At 35.6% G+C, this 23,661-nt stretch overlaps 1 long non-coding RNA gene across 1 annotated transcript; it reads left to right on the top strand.

The window, feature by feature from the left end:
- Nucleotides 1-1,158: 1,158 nt before the first annotated feature.
- Nucleotides 1,159-20,813, top strand: LOC128651982 (uncharacterized). Its single transcript, XR_008401239.1, has 3 exons — nucleotides 1,159-1,188; nucleotides 15,518-15,614; nucleotides 20,772-20,813. It is a non-coding gene; the product is annotated as an uncharacterized LOC128651982 (long non-coding RNA).
- Nucleotides 20,814-23,661: the final 2,848 nt, after the last annotated feature.

Below are 23,661 nucleotides of genomic sequence, written 5' to 3' on the forward strand. Positions count from 1 at the left end.
TATGAGTCAGTGCTGATTGGCTAAAATACAAGTCTGTCAAAAGAACTGAAATAAGGGGGCAGTCTACAGAGGCTTAGATACAAGGTAATCACAGAGCTAAAAAGTATATTAATATAACTGAGATAAGGGGCAGTCTGCAGAGGCTTAGATACAAGGTAATCACAGAGGTAAAAAGTATATTAAAGGGACATTAAACCCAACATTTTTCTTTCATGAGTCAGACAGAAAATACAATTTTAAACAACATCCCAATTTACTTATATTATCTAATTTGCTTCATTCTTTAGATATCTTTTGTTAAAGAAATAGCAATGCACATTGGTGAGCCAATAACATGAGGCAAATACGTGCAGCCACCAATCAGAAGCTACTGAGCATATCTAGATATGCTTTTCAGGAAAGAATATCAAGAGAATGAAGCAAATTAGATTATATAAGTAACGTAGAAAGTTGTTTAAAATGGTATTCTCTATCTGAATCATGAAAGAAAAAATTTGGGTTTAATGTCCCTTTAATATAACTGTGTTGGTTGTGCAAAACTGAGGAATGGGTAATAAAGGGATTATTTATCTTTTAAAACAATACAAATTCTGGAGTAGTTTGTCCCTTTAAGTACACAAAAAACAGTGTACATGTGAAGCATACTTAAGTACACTGCATGTGCTCAGAGCTGGTATTGCATGGGAAATGACTCAGTATATGTCATGTACACAACCTCTGGCTCTCTTCGCAGATACACTTTTTAAAATTAGTTTTTATGCTCCTATTAGGAAAGGTAAATTTAAACAGTGATATATTTTTTCTAGAGCATTTTTGCTAATGCATGTGTATTGGAAAAATGATTCTATTCAAAATAGAAATGCAATGATGCACATTTTGCTGGAATGTCCCTTTAAGATGCTAACTTGTATTTTAAATTCTGACTCTAAAGCTAAATAATACATAGTTTTATAGCAAGGCATTGCATATTTGTTGTGTTCTGGAATAAATTAAATTAAAGTTCATGTGTCACCCATACTACTAGCTTTTAGCTACAGTTTACATTAGACTGTGTTTAGTATATAATATTGTGTGCAGTGTGGTCTTACCACCACAGAGGGCGCTGCGGCATTTGACTGCACTCACTGTCTCACTACCATGAACTTGTTTCTGTGTGTGCTGCAGACAAGCCATGTGCATTGCAATCAGGTAAGATCAGCCATTAGATTAGATATATATAAACCTCACTAGCTGCACACACACACACACACACATGTAGCATATAATAATTATACACTAATGATTTGTTTAGCAGCATTAGTAAGCCACCTGCTACTGCATTACACAGAACATACAAACACACACACATGTAACATATAATAATTATATACCAATGATTTGTTTAGCAGCATTAGTAAGCCACCTGCTACTGCATTACACAGAACATACAAACACACACACATGTAACATATAATAATTATACACCAATGATTTGTTTAGCAGCATTAGTAAGCCACCTGCTACTGCATTACACAGTACATACAAACACAACTATCTCACTAGCACTGCACACATGTGTAACATATAATTATACTCTAATGATTTGTTTAGCAGCATTAGTAAGCCACCTGCTACTGCATTACACAGAACATACAAACACAACTATCTCACTAGCACTGCACATATGTGTAACATAATAATTATACACTAATGATTTGTTTAGCAGCATTAGTAAGCCACCTGCTACTGCATTACACAGAACATACAAACACAACTATCTCACTAGCACTGCACACATGTGTAACATATAATTATACACTAATGGTTTGCTTAGCAGCATTAGTAAGCAACCTGCTACTGCATTACACAGAACATACAAACACAACTAGATTTAAATGTTAAAGGGATAATCCAAATGCAATTGAAATGTGCATCTTTAGTTTTCTGTTTGAAAACAAGCATTTTTGTAATATACAGACATTAGAAAACTCTTTTAGAATCTATGTTTTATATGAGAGATGTTACTGTTAAGTGTATGAAATATACAGACATTAGCAAACAAACTGCATCTGCTTGTGACTTTCTGATATAATGGTGTAGCTGCAGCAGTACTAGAATGGTGGGAGCTGTATTTTTGAATTGCTTTGATGCTGTTCAGAAGCCTGGCAGGGGTTAATATTTTGTGTTGTTTTTGGTGTGGGTTACAGTATTTGTGCAGTTTAAAATAACTATGTCCTGCTATGTAGATGCTGAAGGGTTAATAATGTAACCCTTGCTTGTTTAATTTGGCCCTACATTGAAAAAGTATTATTCATATCCAAGTGAGCTGTTAGGGTGTTTTATTTAACATGCATTACAAAATACAGTAAATATTTTAAGGTAATTAGTGATTTTAATCTAATTTTCTTGCTGCAAATGTTTTAATTTACTTTTTGAAATGATTCTACTGTGATCAAAATCTTTAACGTAAATTAAAAGACTTGCAGCAAGAAACTGAGATTAAATCCCTATTCCCTAAAAAATAATCCTTGTTAACAGTCCCTTTAATATCAGTTGCCAATTATTTTGATCTATGGCAGTGGTTTTCAAACCTGTCCCCAGGCCTCCCCAACAGGCCAGATTTTCTGGATTACCTTGGATGAGAGCAGGTAAATAACCATCAGCCAGATTACGAGTTTTGCGTTATGAGCGGCTCGCTACTAACTTGCAAGTTATTTCCACCGCTCACCTTTAATAGCGCTGCTATTACAGGTTTGCAAAAACCCGGCCGTTAGCAGGCAATATGGCAGCGTTGAGCTCCATACCGCACACAAATACCAGCGCTGCTTTGAGCTGGTTTTACATGCTCATGCACGATTTCCCCAGAGACATCAATGGGGAGAGCCGGCTTAAAAAAAAGCCTAACACCTGCAATAAAGGAGCGAAAAGCTCCGTAACGCAGCCCCATTGATTCCTATGGGGAAAGAAAATTTATGTTTACACCTAAAACCCTAACATAAACCCTGAGTCTTAACACCCCTAATCTTTTGCCCCTGACATCGCCGACACCTACATTACAATTTTTAACCCCTAATCTGCTGCCCCCAATGTTGCTGCCACCTACCTACACTTATTAACCCCTAATCTGCTGCCCCCAATGTCACCGCCATCTACATAAATTTAATAAACCCTAATCTGCCACACCCAACGTCGCCGCCACCTACATAAATGTATTAACCCCTAATCTGCCACCCCCAACGTCACCGCCACTATACTAAAGTTATTAACCCCTAAACCTCTGGCCTCTCACATCACTAATACTAAATAAATATAATAACCCCTAAACCTAAGTCTAACCCTAACACCCCTAACTTTAATATAATTAAAATAAATCTAAATAAAAATTACTATCATTAACTAAATAATACCTATTTAAAACTAAATACTTACCTATAAAATAAACCCTAAGCTTGCTACAATATAACTAATAGTTAGATTGTAGCTAGCTTAGGTTTTATTTTTATTTAACAGCTAAGTTTGTATTTATTTTAACTAGGTAGACTAGTTAGTAAATAGTTATTAACTATTTACTAACTATCTAGTTAAAATAAATAAAAAAATAATTTACCTGTAAAATAAAACTTAACCTGCCTCACATTAACACCTAATATTACACTAAAATTAAATAAATTACATTAATTAAATACAATTAACTAAATTACAAAAAAATAAACACTAAATTACACAAAATAAAAAAATAAATGATCAAAAATATTTAAACTAATTACAACTAATTTAATAGCCCTATCAAAATAAAAAAGCCCCCCTCCCAAATAAAAAAAACCCTAGCCTAAACTAAACTTCCAATAGCCCTTAAAAGGGCCTTTTGCGGGACATGGCCCCAAATAAATCTGATCTTTTTTGACTGTAATAAAAAATAAAATACAAACAACTTCTATGGAAGTCCCATTGAAAAATGACTTTTTGAAAGGTATTGTAGTTACGTTGCATGACGGCCAAAAAAGTGTGCGGTACAGCTGTACTTACAAGACTCGTAATAGCAGCGGTAGTGAAAAAGCAGCGTTATACTCATAATGCAAAACTCGTAATCTAGCCGAAAGTCTAATAAAAAATTATTTAAAAAAAATATTGCACAAAAAACCTTCTAAGGGTTCAAAAGATATGAGATCTCGGGTGCTAGAAAAAAAAGGCAGGCAAATGGCTTTGACATTGAGACACATACATTGCAAAAGATGTTGTTGTGTATATATATATATATATATATATATATATATATATATATATAAATATGTATACATATATATTATTGTATTTATATGTGTATAAATGTATTTACAGTCATATATACACATATAAAAACATTAAAGTGACAGCCCTCGAATTTCCTGCAAGGCTATTGGCTAAGAGGTGGAAACGTCACCTCAGTTCTGCCGAAGGTTGCCTTAGCAGCTCAGTGCGGCAAATGCTGCAAACAAAAAAAAGGAGCTTTCAACATGAAGTATTTTATAAGTCATGAATGAAAGTCCCCTTTATTTGTTCCAATGGTAAATCCTAGCGTTTCACAAATGCTAGGATTTACCATCACTTTAATATATATGTACACACATATAGACATATATGCTTTAAAGGGGCATAACACACATTGAGATCACAATATAAAATGTTTAGTTATGCAACTTTGCAATATACTTTTTATTTTGCACCATTTACTGTAATTTAAAGGGGCATGAAACCCAAGGTTTTTTTGTCTTTCATGATTCAGTATAGAGCATGAGATTTTAACCCACCTTGGTGCTAAGCTTTTTTAGTTGTTTTTTTTTTTTGTTTTATATTTTTTAAAATATATATTTATTTTTTTACCTTTTTTTTTCAGATCCCCAAGACTTACCCTGTTGAAAAGGTTAGACCCTTGGGGGTCTGTAGCTGCTTAGATGCCTGAGATACAGGCTTCTAAGCAGCATGCCCCCTGCTTCGATATTTAACATTGTTAATGTTAAATAAAGTTGCGTGGTGACGTCATCAAGTCATTGCGCGTGACATCACTGTGCATAATGTGAAGCCCCGGTGATGCCTGTCACTATGCAGGCCCAATTGCCGGGGTAGGAGTGGGTGGGAGCCCCCAGATCTCCCTCAAGGTGGGAGAGTGCTAGCAACGGCTCTGAGCCGTCGTTAGCACCAGAGTGGGAAACCCTGTGACAGCTCAGAGCCGTTGTTAGCACTTAAGGGGTTAAACAATTTCTCTTTTTCATGACACGATGAGTCCACAGATCATCTTAATTACTAATGGGATATTCACCTCCTGGTCAGCAGGAGGCGGCAAAGAGCACCACAGCAAAGCTGTTAAATAGCTCCTCCCTTCCCTCCCACTCCAGTCATTCTCTTTGCCTATGTTAGTGCTAGGAAGTGGTAAAGTGAGTTGTTAGATAAAATTCTTCAATCAAGAGTTTATTATTTTTAAGGTAGTGCAAGATTGTGCTGTTTTGTCCTAGAGTGTAGCCATAGTCCATATCAGTCTCTTCAGTAGAGCAGTGGTGGCTTTAGAGCAATGGGAACTTGTGGGACATAATTCTCACTGCGCCTCCCATGTAATTTACTCAGACTTTTATTTCTCCACAGGTCGATGTGAGGGATAGGACCTCTCAAGCCTGTGAGCTGCCTTGCTGTCAGGCAGATACGAGGTAAGTGCTGCTTTTTTATTCTGGGGCCAAGGAAACAAAGCATCTCAGAGATAAAGGTGTGAACATTTATTGGAAAAATGAACATATAAGGCTCATACAGGAAGGGGCGTTTTATGTTTGGGGACTACAGACTCTCCTAGACTGGAGAGGATTTTAGACAGCCATATCTGCAGGCACTGGGGCTGGGAGTAAAGCTTTTTCATTTGCTCTGGTGGTTTGTGTCTCCCAACGGCTTTACTTAGCAAACAGGCCGATCGGGAGAGGTGCATATAGTAACGCCCACGATGGGCTTCAGTTCAGTAGCGTGTCACTAGAAATGCATGGTTTCCAGTAAAGCAGGCATTTCTAGCATTATCCGTTGGCACTATTCTTATTGCTGAGGTCCGGATCGTTCCTGCACCACAAGGAAAGGGACATTGACTCCTGTTTAGCAGTTAGGTAGGCACCTCAGCAGGGTTACTGAGGTGTAAAGGTGTCTGTTGTGTTCAAATTTTGATATTTTCATAATTGACATAGTTGGGTAAAAAAGTTACCTGTTTAAATTTAAAGACAAAGTAACGTTTTTTCATTACAAAAATTTTAATTCATTTTTGAGGTTTTTTATTTATTAATTTACTCATTGTGAACAGTATGGACCAAGGAGACTTGCAAGATGTCACTTGCTCCTTGTGTTTTGATGCAAATGTGGAACCACCTATCCCTTTCTGTCCCTCATGTATTGAGAGGACTTTAAATTATAGGGAAAATATTTTTTATGAGCAAAATTTTTCTAAAGCCGATACTGTCCAAGAGTCTTATGACGAGGTTCAAAATATGCCACAGCTTTCTCCCCAAGCATCCCAAATTTTACCTCCCTCACAAGCAGTGCCCTGCACTTCTCCTCTAGCTCCCACTGGAGTTACCTTAAAAGACATAGCTTCTCTCATGATGCGTTGTCTGCTTTTCCAATGTTGCAGGGAAAGCGTAAAAAGGAAAATCAGACATTTAGTAAGCAAGGTTTCTGATGCAATTGTTGCAATTTCGGAGGTGCCCTCCCAGAATACCGAAGAGGAGGATACCGCTGTAGCATCTGAAGGAGAAATTTCAGATTCAGAAAGTGTAATTCCTCTGGCTGATTCTGAGGTTGTATCTTTTAGGTTTAAGCTAGAACACCTCCGTCTGTTACTTAGGGAGGTTTTATTTACTTTAGACGACAGTGACTCCACGGTAGTGGTTGTTCCTAAGAAGTCTAGTAAGCTGAACAAATATTTCGAGGTTGCTTCCTCGAAAGATGTGTTTCCGGTCCCTGACCGAGCTTATGAAATAATTGCTAAGGAATGGGAGAGACCGGGCATACCTTTTTCTCCCTCTCCTATTTTTAAGAAGATGTTTCCCATAGCCGACTCTAACAAAGAGGCTTGGCAAACAGTGCCTAAGGTGGAAGGGGCCATTTCTACCTTAGCTAAGAGAAATACTATTCCCATAGAGGATAGATGTACCTTCAAAAATCCTATGGACAAAAAGTTAGAGGGTTTACTCACACTGTACACCAGGGCCTGCAATGACAACCAGCTGTGTGTATTGCTACCGTCACTAGTGCGGCAGTGTATTGGTTTGATGCACTGTCTGAGGCTCTCAGGACAGAAACTTCTTTGGATGAGATCCAGGATAGAATAAAGGCTCTTCAAGGCCAAGCTCCCAAGATACGGGTCAAGGTCCAGGGACCCCCAGGCGGAGCTGATAGATGCTCTGGTGGTCCCTTGGACCTTCAGTCTAGCAAACCTATTTCCTCCGTTTGCTCTTCTTCCTCGGGTCAGTGCTCTAATCAAACAGGAGAGGGCATCGGTGATCCTCATAGCTCCAGCTTGGCCTCACAGGATTTGGTATGCAGATCTGGTGGAGTAGGCATCTCTGCCACCTTGGAGACTTCTGTTGAGGAAGGACCTTCTAATTCAGGGGCCCTTTCTTCACCCAAATCTAGTTTCTCTGAAGCTGACTGCTTGGAGATTGAACACTAAATTTTATCCAAGCGGGGGTTTTCTGACTCGGTCATAGAGACCATGATTCAGACTCGTAAGCCTGTAACTAGAAAGATTTACCATAAGATTTGGCGTAAATATCTCTATTTGTGTGAATCCAAGGGCTACTCATGGTTGTTTTTTCCTTTCTATCCTTAACTTCTGTCGAATAACTGGAGTGGGAGGGAAGGGAGGAGCTATTTAACAGCTCTGCTGTGGTGCTCTTTGCCGCCTCCTGCTGACCAGGAGGTGAATATCCCATTAGTAATTAAGATGATCCGTGGATTCATTGTGTCAAAAAAGAAATACATTTATCAGGTAAGCATACATTTTCTTTCCAATTTACTTCTATTATCTAATTTATTTTGTTCTCTTGGTATTCTTTATAGAAAAGGATACCTAAGTATGTTCAGTAGCTGCTGATTGGTGGCTGTACATGTATACTTCACGTTATTGGCTCACCCAATGAATTTAATAGCTCCCAGTAGTGCATTGCTGCTTCTTCAAAAAAGGATATAAAGAGAATTGAGCAAATTAAATAATAGATGTAAAGTGGAAAGTTGTTTAAAATTGTATGCTCTGTTTCAGGGTTCTTCAAACTTTTCCCCCCAAGACCCAGTGCCATGATACCATGATACCACATACCTTTAGGACCCAATTTTTATACTAGGTCTTGAAATAATTTTGTAAAAAATAAATAACATGATAGCTGCAATTTTTGGCAAAGAAACTAAAATATGTTCATGCTTTATTCCTGATTATAGTCAAATATGAAAGTGTTGTAAAACGTAATAACACACACACTCACATACAACACACACACACCACACACTCTCATACAACATACATTTTCACGTAACACACATACCACACATTCATACAACACACACACTTTCATATCACACACATACCACACACACTCTCATACAACACACACTTTCATATAACACACACTCACCCCATACACTCTTACAACACACACATACATACACACTTTCATAACACACACATACCACACACACACACACACCACACACTCTCATACAACACACATTTTCATGTAACACACATACCACACACACTCTCATACAACACACACTTTCATCTAACACACATACCACACACACACACACACACTCATACAACACACATACCACACACTCTCTCATATAACACACACACTTTCATATAACACACATACCACACACACTCTCATACAACACACATACCACACACACTCTCAAACAACACACACTTTCATATAACACACACTCACCCCATACACTTACAACACACACATACACACACACTTTCATAACACACGCATACCACACACACACTCTCATACAACACAAACACCACACACTCTCATACAACACACATTTTCATGTAACACACATACCACACACACTCTCATACAACATACACTTTCATATAACACACATACCACATACACTATCATACAACACACACACTTTCATATAATACACACTCACCCCATACACTCTTACAACACACATACACATAATAATATCAGAATCAATATGCTACAACAGATATGTGCTACAATTTTTAGAAAAATAATGACCATTCAAAATCTTTGTTCAGACCATCAGGTATCATTGTATTTAATTTATTTATCCAATACATCTCCCTTCTTTTAAGCATTTGGTCCCTGTCACCTCCCCTCCTGGGTCTGTCAACTTGTTCAATTACTTGAAATCTAAGTTGACTGATGTTATGACCCATGGAGAGGAAGTGACAGGAAACAGGAGCTTCCAAATTTTTGTTCCTAATGTTGGATTTATGTTCATTAATTCTAGTTCTTACTTCCCTGCTTGTTTCTCCTATATAAATTCTGGCACACGGACATTTGATGAGATATATAGCGTATGTGCTTCTGCATGTTAAATATTTCTTTATTGGATATTTAGTTCCCTTAATGGGATGTAAAAATTCCTTCCCTTTTATTATTGAACTGCAGTGGCTACAATGTAAGCAAGGGTAACAACCTCTATTATCTGATCCTATTATTGTTTGTGAATTTTTCTTTTTGCTACCTATATCTGCCCTTACCAATAGGTCTCTCAAGTTCTTCGTTTTTTTGTAGGCTACCATAGGTATGCTTTTAAATTCTTCAACCTGGGGGTTACAGTCTTTCAATATGTGCCAGTGTTTATTTATAATGTGTGATATCTTTGTTCCTAAAGAATTGTATTGAGTAACAAATATCATTCTGTTTTCTTGTGTCTTCTTTTTTATAGTATCTTTTTGGTTTTTGCAGTATTCTAATTGTTTTGTGATTAATTCTTCTGGATACCCTCTTCTTTTAAATTTTTCTGCCATTTCTGTTAGTCTGATGTTACATTTCTTTTCGTCAGTTACTATTCTTTTTACTCTTTTAAATTGGCCTTGGGGTATTGCTTCTATTGTTTTTTTTGAATGAAAACTGTCATATTGTAATACTTTATTTTTGTCTGTTGGTTTTACATATAAATCGGTTTTCAAAAAACCTTGTTCTTTGTACACAAAGGTGTCTAAAAAGGCTACTCCTGTTTCCTCCATGTTGAGTGTGAATTTGAGACCAGCGACAGATGTCTTGAGATGTTGTACAAATTGCAATAGGCTACCAGTGTCACCCCACCATATGCCAAATATGTCATCCACAAATCTCCACCATGCTGCTGCACCATTTTTTAAGAATAATGGATGTGAATATACGAATTTCTCTTCTATGTGGGACATAAAAATGTTGGCATATGTTGGGGCAACACTGGAGCCCATTGCAGTACCTTGCTTCTGCAGGTAAAAGGTGTCTTGAAATAAAAAGTAGTTTTGATATAATATAATAGTTAACAAATCTGTTAGAAATTGTATTTCTTGCTCATTATATTTGTTATTAGTTTTCAATGTGTTGGTTACTGCTTCAATTCCACTTGTATGTTTGATTGATGTATATAAGCTAGTGACATCTAATGAGTATAGAATGCATTTATCTCCAATCTGTCCAATATCTTTTAATCTAGCAAGAAAATCATTAGTGTCTTTTAGATATGATGATGAAATTTGTCTTTATGTATTTTAGGTGAGATGTATATTACAGGTCTTACTGGGTTTTTTTCAATTAGACATTCTTTGAATTCATTTGTAATGATACCATTCTTAATCGCTATATTTGTGATGTGTTCTATTTCTTTCCCTATTTGGATTGTAGGATCTCTAGTAAAGGCTTCATATACTGTTGTGTCATTTAGTTGTCTTTGTATCTCTTTCACATAATCAATTTTATATAGTAAAACTGTGAGTCTTTAAATACATAGTTCGTTTCTTTACTTTGTCCATCATTTCCTTGGTGACTTATGTCTTTTAAATGTCTGTACACAGTGTATTTAGGTGCATTTACTTTACCCATGTTTGCTGTGTTTTCACTTGTTGCACTCCCGCTGTGTCTTGTTCTTTCCCTGTAAAAGTAAGTAAGAAACAAACTATGTATTTAAAGACTCACAGTATTGCAAAAGTTCAAACATTAATATGAAAAATCCCTTGTTGAATGTTGATAATGAAACAAGTATTGCAAATCAAAGCACTTTAAAAAGCAATGTTGTAAAAAATATATGCACTTTAGGATTGAATAACACTTTGGCTAATAATGTAACAAGTATTGTTGAAAATGAGAGCACTTTAGAAAGCAGAGATGCAGAAAATCTATGCACTTTACAACTGGATATCACTTTAATAAATCACGACACTTTAATAAATAATGCAGCAGAAAACACAAGCACTTTAGAAATTGATAGCACTTTAGGTAGTCACATTGGAAATGACACTAGCACTTTAAATAAAGAAAACACTATTAATGTGAACTCAATAAGGGATAACACCATTCATAACCAGAATACTTATAAATTGAATGAGACACAAACCAATTCTAAAGCCAATACTATAGTTAATAGCAATACTGAGTTGCACTGCAATATAGAAAATACAGAGGATGATTTGGTTCACAATATTTCGAATTACACCTTGTCAGAAACAGAATATGCAATCTTAAATAAAGGTTTATCATACTGTTTACCAAACACACATGATGAGCTCATAGAACAAGATTTAGAGAGGTTTTTCAGGAAATTGAAACTTAAAGTACATTTTTCTACACTTAAAAATATGACAGAAACACCTATAACAATTAAGATTGATGACAAGAAAAAGGACATAAAATTCAATGATCCTAAAACATTTGGTATTAAAGGAAAAAGTAAATTTAATCCACCCTTACAACACAGCGTAGCTACATTTGCAAAATTAGTTCAAAAAGAAGTAAAAAATTTATTTAAAAGAAATAAAAAGAGAGGATTAGTACAAATGGATAGGAAACAACAAGAAGCCATTAACAAGTTAAAAAATAACAACGAAATCACAATAAAGGAAGCAGATAAGGGCGGAGCAGTAGTTTTACTAAATAAAATTGATTATGTGAAAGAGATACAAAGACAACTAAATGACACAACAGTATATGAAGCCTTGACTAGAGATCCTACAATCCAAATAGGGAAAGAAATAGAACACATCACAAATATAGCGATTAAGAATGGTATCATTACAAATGAATTCAAAGAATGTCTAATTGAAAAAAAACCAGTAAGACCTGTAATATACATCTCACCTAAAATACATAAAGACAAATTTCAACCACCAGGACGCCCAATAGTGGCAGGGGTGAATTCCATTTTTTTAAAAATTGCAGTTTTTTTAAGATAAAGTATTACAACCCTACTTATTAGATACATCATCATATCTAAAAGACACTAATGATTTTCTTGCTAAATTAAAAGATATTGGACAGATTGGAGATAAATGCATTCTATACTCATTAGATGTCACTAGCTTATATACATCAATCAAGCATACAAGTGGAATTGAAGCAGTAACCAACACATTGAAAACTAATAACAAATATAATGAGCAAGAAATACAATTTCTAACAGATTTGTTATCTATTATATTATATCAAAACTTCTTTTTATTTCAAGACACCTTTTACCTGCAGAAGCAAGGTACTGCAATGGGCTCCAGTGTTGCCCCAACATATGCCAACATTTTTATGTCCCACATAGAAGAGAAATTCGTATATTCACATCCATTATTCTTAAAAAATGGTGCAGCATGGTGGAGATTTGTGGATGACATATTTGGCATATGGTTCAGTGACACTGGTAGCCTATTGCAATTTGTACAACATCTCAAGACATCTGTCGCTGGTCTCAAATTCACACTCAACATGGAGGAAACAGGAGTAGCCTTTTTAGACACCTTTGTGTACAAAGAACAAGGTTTTTTGAAAACCGATTTATATGTAAAACCAACAGACAAAATAAAGTATTACAATATGACAGTTTTCATTAAAAAAAAACAATAGAAGCAATACCCCAAGGCCAATTTAAAAGAGTAAAAAGAATAGTAACTGACGAAAAGAAATGTAACATCAGACTAGCAGAAATGGCAGAAAAATTTAAAAGAAGAGGGTATCCAGAAGAATTAATCACAAAACAATTAGAATACTGCAAAAACCAAAAAGATACTATAAAAAAGAAAACACAAGAAAACAGAATGATATTTGTTACTCAATACAATTCTTTAGGAACAAAGATATCACACATTATAAATAAACACTGGCACATATTGAAAGACTGTAACCCCCAGGTTGAAGAATTTATAAGCATACCTATGGTAGCCTACAAAAAAACGAAGAACTTGAGAGACATATTGGTAAGGGCAGATATAGGTAGCAAAAAGAAAAATTTACAAACAATAATAGGATCAGATAATAGAGGTTGTTACCCTTGCTTACATTGTAGCCACTGCAGTTCAATAATAAAAGGGAAGGAATTTTTACATCCCATTAAGGGAACTAAATATCCAATAAAGAAATATTTAACATGCAGAAGCACATACGCTATATATCTCATCAAATGTCCGTGTGCCAGAATTTATATAGGAGAAACAAGCAGGGAAGTAAGAACTAGAATTAATGAACATAAATCCAACATTAGGAACAAAAATTTGGAAGCTTCTGTTTCCTGTCACTTCCTCTCCATGGGTCATAACATCAGTCAACTTAAACAAGTTGACAGACCCAGGAGGGGAGGTGACAGGGACCAAATGCTTAAAAGAAGGGAGATGTATTGGATAAATAAATTAAATACAATGATACCTGGTCTGAACAAAGATTTTGAATGGTCATTATTTTTCTAAAAATGGTAGCACATATCTGTTGTAGCATATTGATTCTGATATTATTATGTGTATAGGTTTTAATTGTATACATAGTAATTTGGTTTTAACATTTCACGTGATAAATATAAGGACTTAGAAAATTATATTCTAATCACAAAGAAAAGAATAAATACCAATAAATCTTAAAACTTATTTATCACATGTAATTTTAAATTTTAACCACAAGATGGAACTATTGTGCAAATTGATAGAAGATTGGACAGGTATAAAAGACACACCTGTACACTATTCAATAGACATGATTAAGAACCTGGAATAGGTTTGAAACGTTGTTGGTTGATATGATGGACCCTGTAAGAAACTAATAAAGGTCTTTTAAATTTACTGGAGGCTGGAAAACTACTTCTTTTGAATACATACTGGGGTTTGGCTAACCCTTTCCTGTGCCCCAGAAAGGAAAATAGAGGTGCTGTCTTTCACTATTTGCATATAACACACATACACACACACTTTCATAACACACACACATACCACACACACTCATACAACAGACATACCACACACTCTCTCATATAACACACACACTAATACAACACACACACTCATACACATGCACAGCACACACACAATCTCATACAATACACCACACACACTCCTACAACACACACACAAGTCGGGACCCAGTACACGTGGTGTTGTGACCCAGTAATGGGTCCCAACCCATGGTTTGAAGAATCCTGCTCTATTTTAATTATGAAAGAAAAATGATGGGTTTCATGTCCCTTTAAAGGGACAATCTATTTGAAATTAAACTTTCATGATTCAGATTGGGCATGCAATTTTAAACAACTTTCCAATTTACTTCTATTATCTAATTTTCTCAATTCTTTCGATATCCTTTGTTGAAGAAATAACAATGCACATGTGTGAGCTAATCACACAAGGCCTCTATGTGCAGCAACAAATCAGCAGCTACTGAGTATATCTAGATATACTTTTCAGCAAGTGATATCAAGAAAATAAAGCAAATTAGGTAAAAGAAGTAAATTCGAAAGTGGTTTAAAATGACATGCTCTTTCTAAATAACGAAAGAAAAAAAATTGGGTTTCATCTCCCTTTAACTCTGAATAATATGGGTTTTTACTATGCTGAAAATTGGTAATGCAGGCTTCAGACCTCAAATGATTAACAATAGCCTGTATATCTTTCTAATTGGCTTTATCATGGACTTTGTGCTAACATAAATCAAGGAAAGGCATACTGACAGTATGATGTGACTTTGTGATAACATACATAAAACGAGGAAAAGCCTACTGACAGTATGATGTGACTAGAGTGACTGTCACATGAAGTACATCAGGATTAGCTCCTCCAAATAAGGAAAATGGTAGTGAAATTTGGCCACTGGAAAACTTTTGCATAGACCATTACATTACAGGCAAAGCGGGCAAAATAATGAAAGTATAATGCAAACTTGTTTTATTATTTATAATTAAATAATTCACGTTATAATCACAAAGTGTATAATGCCCATGTAATAGGGGACAGACTATTGCTGAACAGACTTTATCTAATTATTTTGCATATCTAACTTTATACTCATTTATTTGATGTTGTTTTCTATTACAGAAACATGTCAAAGGGTCTATAAAGACATTACTGACCATGAAATGAGAAGATGCATAGAGGATTGCCAATCCCACACAATAATTGTTTGTGGTCACAGGTAAGCAGTTATGTTTTTTCTTGTTTAAATCACCCCACTGAGTCATTTCTTTTTATTATTTTTTTTGTTTTGTTTATACAACATGCTTATATGGATGTGATACAGCAAGGGAGTGTTTGTCTCTGTTTATACAACATGCTTATATGGATGTGATACAGCAGGGGAGTGTTTGTTTCTGTTTATACAACATGCTTATATGGATGTGATACAGCAGGGGAGTGTTTGTTTCTGTTTATACAACATGCTTATATGGATGTGATACAGCAGGGAGTGTTTGTTTCTGTTTATACAACATGCTTATATGGATGTGATACAGCAGGGGAGTGTTTGTTTCTGTTTATACAACATGCTTATATGGATGTGATACAGCAGGGGAGTGTTTTATTTCTGTTTATACAACATGTTTATATGGATGTGATACAGCAGGGGAGTGTTTTATTTCTGTTTATACAACATGCTTATATGAATGTGATACAGCAGGGGAGTGTTTGTTTCTGTTTATACAACATGCTTATATGGATGTGATATAGCAGGGGAGTGTTTGTTTCTGTTTATATAACATGCTTATATGGATGTGATACAGCAGGGGAGTGTTTGTTTCTGTTTACACAACATGCTTATATGGATGTGATACAGCAGGGGAGTGTTTTACTCACTTCCCTGATCCTCCCATGATCATAAATAGAGCAGCCATGTTGGAGTTTTCTCTGTGCTTGGATTGAGTTGACCCTTTGAAAGGAATGTTCCATTTTGATAGTGGTGCTTCTTTGTGACAGGATTTTTATAAAAATCAACACACTGAGTCATTTCTTTTTAAATTGTTTTTTGTTTTTTGTTTATACAACATGCTTATATGGATGTGATACAGCAAGGGAGTGTTTGTTTCTGTTTATACAACATGCTTATATGGATGTGATACAGCAGGGGAGTGTTTGTTTCTGTTTATACAACATGCTTATATGGATGTGATACAGCAGGGGAGTGTTTGTTTCTGTTTATACAACATGCTTATATGGATGTGATACAGCAGGGGAGTGTTTGTTTCTGTTTATACAACATGCTTATATGTATGTGATACAGCAGGGGAGTGTTTGTTTCTGTTTATACAACATGCTTATATGGATGTGATACAGCAGGGGAGTGTTTTATTTCTGTTTATACAACATGCTTATATGGATGTGATACAGCAGGGGAGTGTTTTATTTCTGTTTATACAACATGCTTATATGGATGTGATACAGCAGGGGAGTGTTTGTTTCTGTTTATACAACATGCTTATATGGATGTGATACAGCAGGGGAGTGTTTTACACACTTCCCTGATCCTCCCATGATCATAAATAGAGTAGCCATGTTGGAGTTTTCTCTGTGCTTGGATTGAGCTGACCCTTTAAAAGGAATGTTCCATTTTGATAGTGGTGCTTCTTTGTGACAGGATTTTTATTGCACTATCAACTAATATCAATTAAAATGTTAATGAATTATAAATCTTGTCTAAAAAGAAACATTCTTCAAACAAAGGAATGCTCCTGTCACAGGAACAATAAATGAAACTCCCTTTACAAATTTCAGTGCTTCAGCAACATGCAACTTAAGATAAAACAATATATATTTCTTTAAAAGAGCATATTAGTAAAAAAAATACATGCTCTAATTTGTTTTAATTCATTTTAAGACCATCAACCCTGCACTAACCCACAAAGGGGTTAAACACACAGTGGAAGTACCGCTTGGAACCACAGAGCACTGCTGATCCTGAGCAGAAGTGCTGCTGATCCAATCATGAGCGCTAGTCATTTAACTAGTATTTCTGATTAGATAAGCAGCAGTTGGCAGTTTTGCTCTGGACCAGCAGTGCTCTGCATGTACCAATCAGTACTTCCATTGTGTGTTTAAAGCCTTTGTGTGGGTTAATATCACAGTAGTGCAGGGTCAATAGTCTTAAATTTACATTAAAGGATGTCATTTTTTTTTTACTATTAAGGCACTTTTAAAGGGACAATAAACACCTTGAGATGGTAATATAAAATGATAAACTGTGTGTGTGTGTGTGTATATATATATATATATATATATATATATATATATATATATATATATATATATATATATACAGGGAGTGCAGAATTATTAGGCAAGTTGTATTTTTGAGGATTAATTTTATTATTGAACAACAACCATGTTCTCAATGAACCCAAAAAACTCATTAATATCAAAGCTGAATAGTTTTGGAAGTAGTTTTTAGTTTGTTTTTAGTTATAGCTATTTTAGGGGGATATCTGTGTGTGCAGGTGACTATTACTGTGCATAATTAATAGGCAACTTAACAAAAAACAAATATATACCCATTTCAATTATTTATTTTTACCAGTGAAACCAATATAACATCTCAACATTCACAAATATACATTTCTGACATTCAAAATAAAAAAAAAACAAATCAGTGACCAATATAGCCACCTTTCTTTGCAAGAACACTCAAAAGCCTGCCATCCATGGATTCTGTCAGTGTTTTGATCTGTTCACCATCAACATTGCGTGCAGCAGCAACCACAGCCTCCCAGAAACTGTTCAGAGAGGTGTACTGTTTTCCCTCCTTGTAAATCTCACATTTGATGATGGACCACAGGTTCTCAATGGGGTTCAGATCAGGTGAACAAGGAGGCCATGTAATTAGAATTTCTTCTTTTATACCCTTTCTTGCCAGCCACGCTGTGGAGTACTTGGACGCGTGTGATGGAGCATTGTCCTGCATGAAAATCATGTTTTTCTTGAAGGATGCAGACTTCTTCCTGTACCACTGCTTGAAGAAGGTGTCTTCCAGAAACTGGCAGTAGGACTGGGAGTTGAGCTTGACTCCATCCTCAACCCGAAAAGGCCCCACAAGCTCATCTTTGATGATACCAGCCCAAACCAGTACTCCACCTCCACCTTGCTGGCGTCTGAGTCGGACTGGAGCTCTCTGCCCTTTACCAATCCAGCCACGGGCCCATCCATCTGGCCCATCAAGACTCACTCTCATTTCATCAGTCCATAAAACCTTAGAAAAATCAGTCTTGAGATATTTCTTGGCCCAGTCTTGACGTTTCAGCTTGTGTGTCTTGTTCAGTGGTGGTCGTCTTTCAGCCTTTCTTACCTTGGCCATGTCTCTGAGTATTGCACACCTTGTGCTTTTGGGCACTCCAGTGATGTTGCAGCTCTGAAATATGGCCAAACTGGTGGCAAGTGGCATCTTGGCAGCTGCACGCTTGACTTTTCTCAGTTCATGGGCAGTTATTTTGCGCCTTGGTTTTTCCACACGCTTCTTGCGACCCTGTTGACTATTTTGAATGAAACGCTTGATTGTTCGATGATCACGCTTCAGAAGCTTTGCAATTTTAAGAGTGCTGCATCCCTCTGCAAGATATCTCACTATTTTTGACTTTTTTGAGCCTGTCAAGTCCTTTCTTTGACCCATTTTGCCAAAGGAAAGGAAGTTGCCTAATAATTATGCACACCTGATATAGGGTGTTGATGTCATTAGACCACACCCCTTCTCATTACAGAGATGCACATCACCTAATATGCTTTATTGGTAGTAGGCTTTCAAGCCTATACAGCTTGGAGTAAGACAACATGCATAAAGAGGATGATGTGGTCAAAATACTCATTTGCCTAATAATTCTGCACTCCCTGTATATATACAGGGAGTGCAGAATTATTAGGCAAATTAGTTATTTGCAGACTACATGTTATTCACAGACTAACCTTTTCTTTCAATGCTTCATTCTATCTAGCATTTATTTAGTGGAGCACTAATTTATTGCGCGCCCGCAAGTGGGCAAATGTGCCCTTTTGCAGGCACGCAATAAATAACCAGCCATTATAAGTGTCTGGTTATTGCTACTATATGCTTGTGGTAGCAACTATCGCTTATAAAATTAACCAGAGATCAGATCTCTGGTCAATTTTATAAATATGCCCCAAATGCCCCCAAAATACAGTGTAGTGTATTTTATATAAAAAAATACAAATTGTATTATTTTTATGTTTTAATAAAATAATTGCACTAGGTAGTATTTTGGGGGTAAAGTTGGTCGGAGTTGGGTGTTATATTTGCTGCAACGCTGAGCTACTTACCCCCTTCGCTGCACTTAGATTCTGAGCTTGCGTAATTTTACACTTGAGTTGTAATACCAGCTAATATTAGCGGGCACTGGTATTACTCAATGGAGCACTAATATTGCTTGCACGCAAGCAATATTTAGCACTTCACTTGTAATCTGGCTCATAGTGTTTAATGTCCCTTTAAATAAGCAAGCACCTCACACAGCATGGGAGTATCACAGAAGTAAATAGAATACTGTCTTACTAAATGCTACTCTGTTATATCATTTTCATTTGGGAAGGGAAGTGGGGATATGAAGATTTAGAATATGACACATCTAGATAGCACATTACTTTATATTTTGTAAAAGGAAAAAAAACACAATTGAAAAGGAAATAAACTGCACATTGTGACTTTCCCTCTTTTATCTCCAAAAGTCTAGGAACACAACCAAAAATTTTAATTACAACATAGGGTATCAAATAGGGCACATTGATTTCTAGAGAAGTAAAATATAAATATCTTAAGGAAAAAAAAGTCTCAATATAGTAACCCTTTAACGACTGAGATGTACCATGTATGTTGCCGCTCATTAAGGGTTATATTTTTTTAAATAGCATGTGTCCCGCCACAAGTGGCGGTACTGCGCTATTATAGCCTCCCTTCTTGTCATCATAAATAGCGTGGCCTCAACACTGGCGGCGAGACCGTGCATTTAATAACACTTCCCTATTCAAAGAAGAGTGATGTACAGGGTACGTTGCTAGTCTTTAAGGGGTTAAAGTATAGGTTCTAAGCATCCCATTGGCATGTAGTGATCTGTTTGATTAGGAAGGAACGTGGCCAAATATGTTAATATCTAGATGGAAATTGCATTGACATGAGAATTTATGGAAGTTAAAAATACAATTCTTTTTTAGTATTCATCACAACCTTGAAGTTGAAATAAAGGCGTGTTATTTTTTTTTGTCAGATTTACTTGTTTAGTTCTACAAATTAAAGTTCTGCTGTAGACTAAGCAATTAGCACAGAATGCCCATGTTTATGTAATATTTGTTTTTATTTTTACAGGCCGGTGCCAAATTCAAGATCATAGAACAGATACAGATGGACATCATATTATATTTTTGTTGTTCTGTCAACATTATTGTTCATCTGCATTATACTTGTACCCTAGGCCTATACTATGTTATTCTCTGGTTTATTACAATGTCATATTTAAAATGTTTTAATACCTGGAAAATTTGAAGCCTAATAAACGTTTTAATTACTTTTGTAAGAGTCAATGTTGTTGTTTTTATGGAGTCATTTCTAAAGGATTTTTTGGTGAATATTTTTAGCTTCATACAGTATTGAGGTTAACAGATCATATTTACCAGACAGGCAAAGGCTAATTTTATTAAAATCAGTAAAAGTATGAAATCAATAAAAAATAAATATGATTTTCCTAGTTTAACTTCTGGTAACAATTGCAGTTAGTTATATACAATAATTATTTTTTATAACTGCACAGAAATGGAGATATCTGTAAAACAAATATTCATAAAGAAAATAATCAATTAAAATGACGGCCAAAAAGACTGAAAGGGAGGTAAGAACATGAAACATAATAACGATGGGCAGAACTGAAGACTGATTTATAGGTGGAATGCCTTAAAGGGGTGTGCTGTAAAAAGGGGCCATACTGTACCTGAGATAATGATATTAGTGTTATAATATAACTCTAATATAAGAATACATCAAGTATTCAACTTAAAGGGATTCTAAACCCATTGATTTGCTTTTAGGATTCAGATAGAGCATGCTATTTTCTAATGTACTCCTATTATCATTTTTTCTTCGTTCTCTTGCTATCTTTATTTGAAAAAGCAGAAATGTAAGATTAGGAGCTGGCCCATTTTTGTTTTAGCACCTGGGTAGCTCTTACATATTGGTAGCTACATTTAGCCACCAATCAGCAAGCGATACCCTTGTGCTGGACAAAAAATGGTCTCTTGAACTTACTTTCCTGCTTTTTCGAATAAAAATAGGAAGAAAACGGAAAAAAATTGATAATAGGAGTAAGCTAGAAAATTGCTTAAAATTGCATGCTTTGCCTGAATCATGAAAGAAAAAATGTGGGTTTAGTGTCCCTTTAATATATTACCTGTCATAATATTAGTTTTATATATGAATATATATTACCTCAGATAATGCATGGATACAACTTTAAGATCAATTAAATTCATACAAACAACTTACATAGATAAACTTTTGCAGGAAAAAAACATTTTATTATTAATTTGTAAATATGATTGACGTAAATAATAGTACATTTGTAGTGCTCTTGTGGCAGACACTGCTCTTAATTGTGATATATGTGCCAGAGATATGCTAAAGATTTGCAGTTGACTTGCTAGAGATTTGTAACAGACTTGCAGAGCTTTTGCAGTAGACTTGAAGGGCTCTTGCTGTTAAATTGTGAGAAATTTGCTGCAGATTTGAAGGGCTATTGCTTTTGAGTTGTCAGAAATTTGCAGCAGACTTGCAGAGCTCTTGCTATTGACTTGTCAGAAATTTGCAATTATCTTGCAGAGCTCTTGCTGTTAACTTGCCAGAAATTGACTAGACACTTGCAGAGCTCTTGCAGTTGACTTGCCAGAAATTGACAACAAACTTGCAGAGCTCTTGCAGTTGACTTGCCAGAAATTGACAATAGACTTGCAGAGCTCTTGCAGTTGACTTGCCAAAAATTGGCAACAAACTTGCAGAGCTCTTGCATTTGACTTGCCAGAAATGCTCTTGCTAGAGACTTGCCAGGTAAACTTGCTGCAAGTTGAAAAAGTGTCAACTAGAACTTTTGCTGCAATTATGATGCAAGTAAACACACTTGCCAGTGAAAACTTGCAGCAAGTTATACCGACTTACAGCAAAAGTTAGCTACAAGTTTGTGGCAAGTTATCCTTGCTATCTGGGTTGTAATGTTGGGGGGTATTGTATTTTTATTTTCAGGTAAAAGAGCTGATTACTTTGGGGCAATGCCCCACAAAAAGCCCTTTTAAGGGCTGGTAAAAGAGCTGATTACTTTGGTAGTTTAGAATAGGGTAGGGAATTTTTTTTTGGGGGGGGGCTTTTTTATTTTATTAGGGGGCTTAGATTAGGTGTAATTAGTTTAAACTTCTTGTAATTCTTTTTTATTTTTTGTAATTTAGTGTTTGTTTTTTTGTATTATAGAATAGTTTATTTTATTGTATTTTAGTTTAGCTAATTGTAGGTAATTTATTTAATTAGTTTAATGATATTGTAGTGTTGTAACTTAGGTTAGGATTTATTTTACAGGTAATTGTGTACTTATTTTAACTAGGTAGCTATTAAATAGTTATTAACTATTTAATAGCTATTGTACCTAGTTAAATAAATACAAAGTTGCCTGTAAAATAAATATAAATCCTAAAATAGCTACAATGAAATTATTAGTTATATTGTAGCTATATTAGGGTTTATTTTATAGGTAACTATTTAGTTTTAAATAGGATTAATTTAGTTAATTTTACGAATATTATTTCATTTCATTTAAATTATATTTATGTTAGGGGCGTGTTAGGGTTAGAGTTAGGTTTAGGAGTTAATAACTTTATTATAGCAGCGGCGACGTTGCAGGCGGGAGATTAGTGGTTAATAATTGTAGGTAGGTGGCGGTGATGTTAGGGAGGGCAGATTAGGGGTTAATACTATTTATTCTAGTGTTTGCGAGGTGGGAGTGCGGCGGTTTAGGGGTTAATACATTTATTATAGTGGCGGCGAGGTCCAGTTGGCAGATTAGGGGTTAATAAGTGTAGTCGGGTAGCGGCGACGTTGGGGGGGCAGATTAGGGGTTAATATATATAATATAGGGGTCGGCGGTGTTAGGGGCAGCAGATTAGGGGTTCATAGGGATAATGTAGGTTGCGGCGGTGTCCGGAGCGGCAGATTAGGGGTTAAT

Source organism: Bombina bombina, chromosome 3 (genome assembly GCF_027579735.1).
Source record: "Bombina bombina isolate aBomBom1 chromosome 3, aBomBom1.pri, whole genome shotgun sequence".
Classification (NCBI taxonomy): Eukaryota; Metazoa; Chordata; class Amphibia; order Anura; family Bombinatoridae; genus Bombina; species Bombina bombina.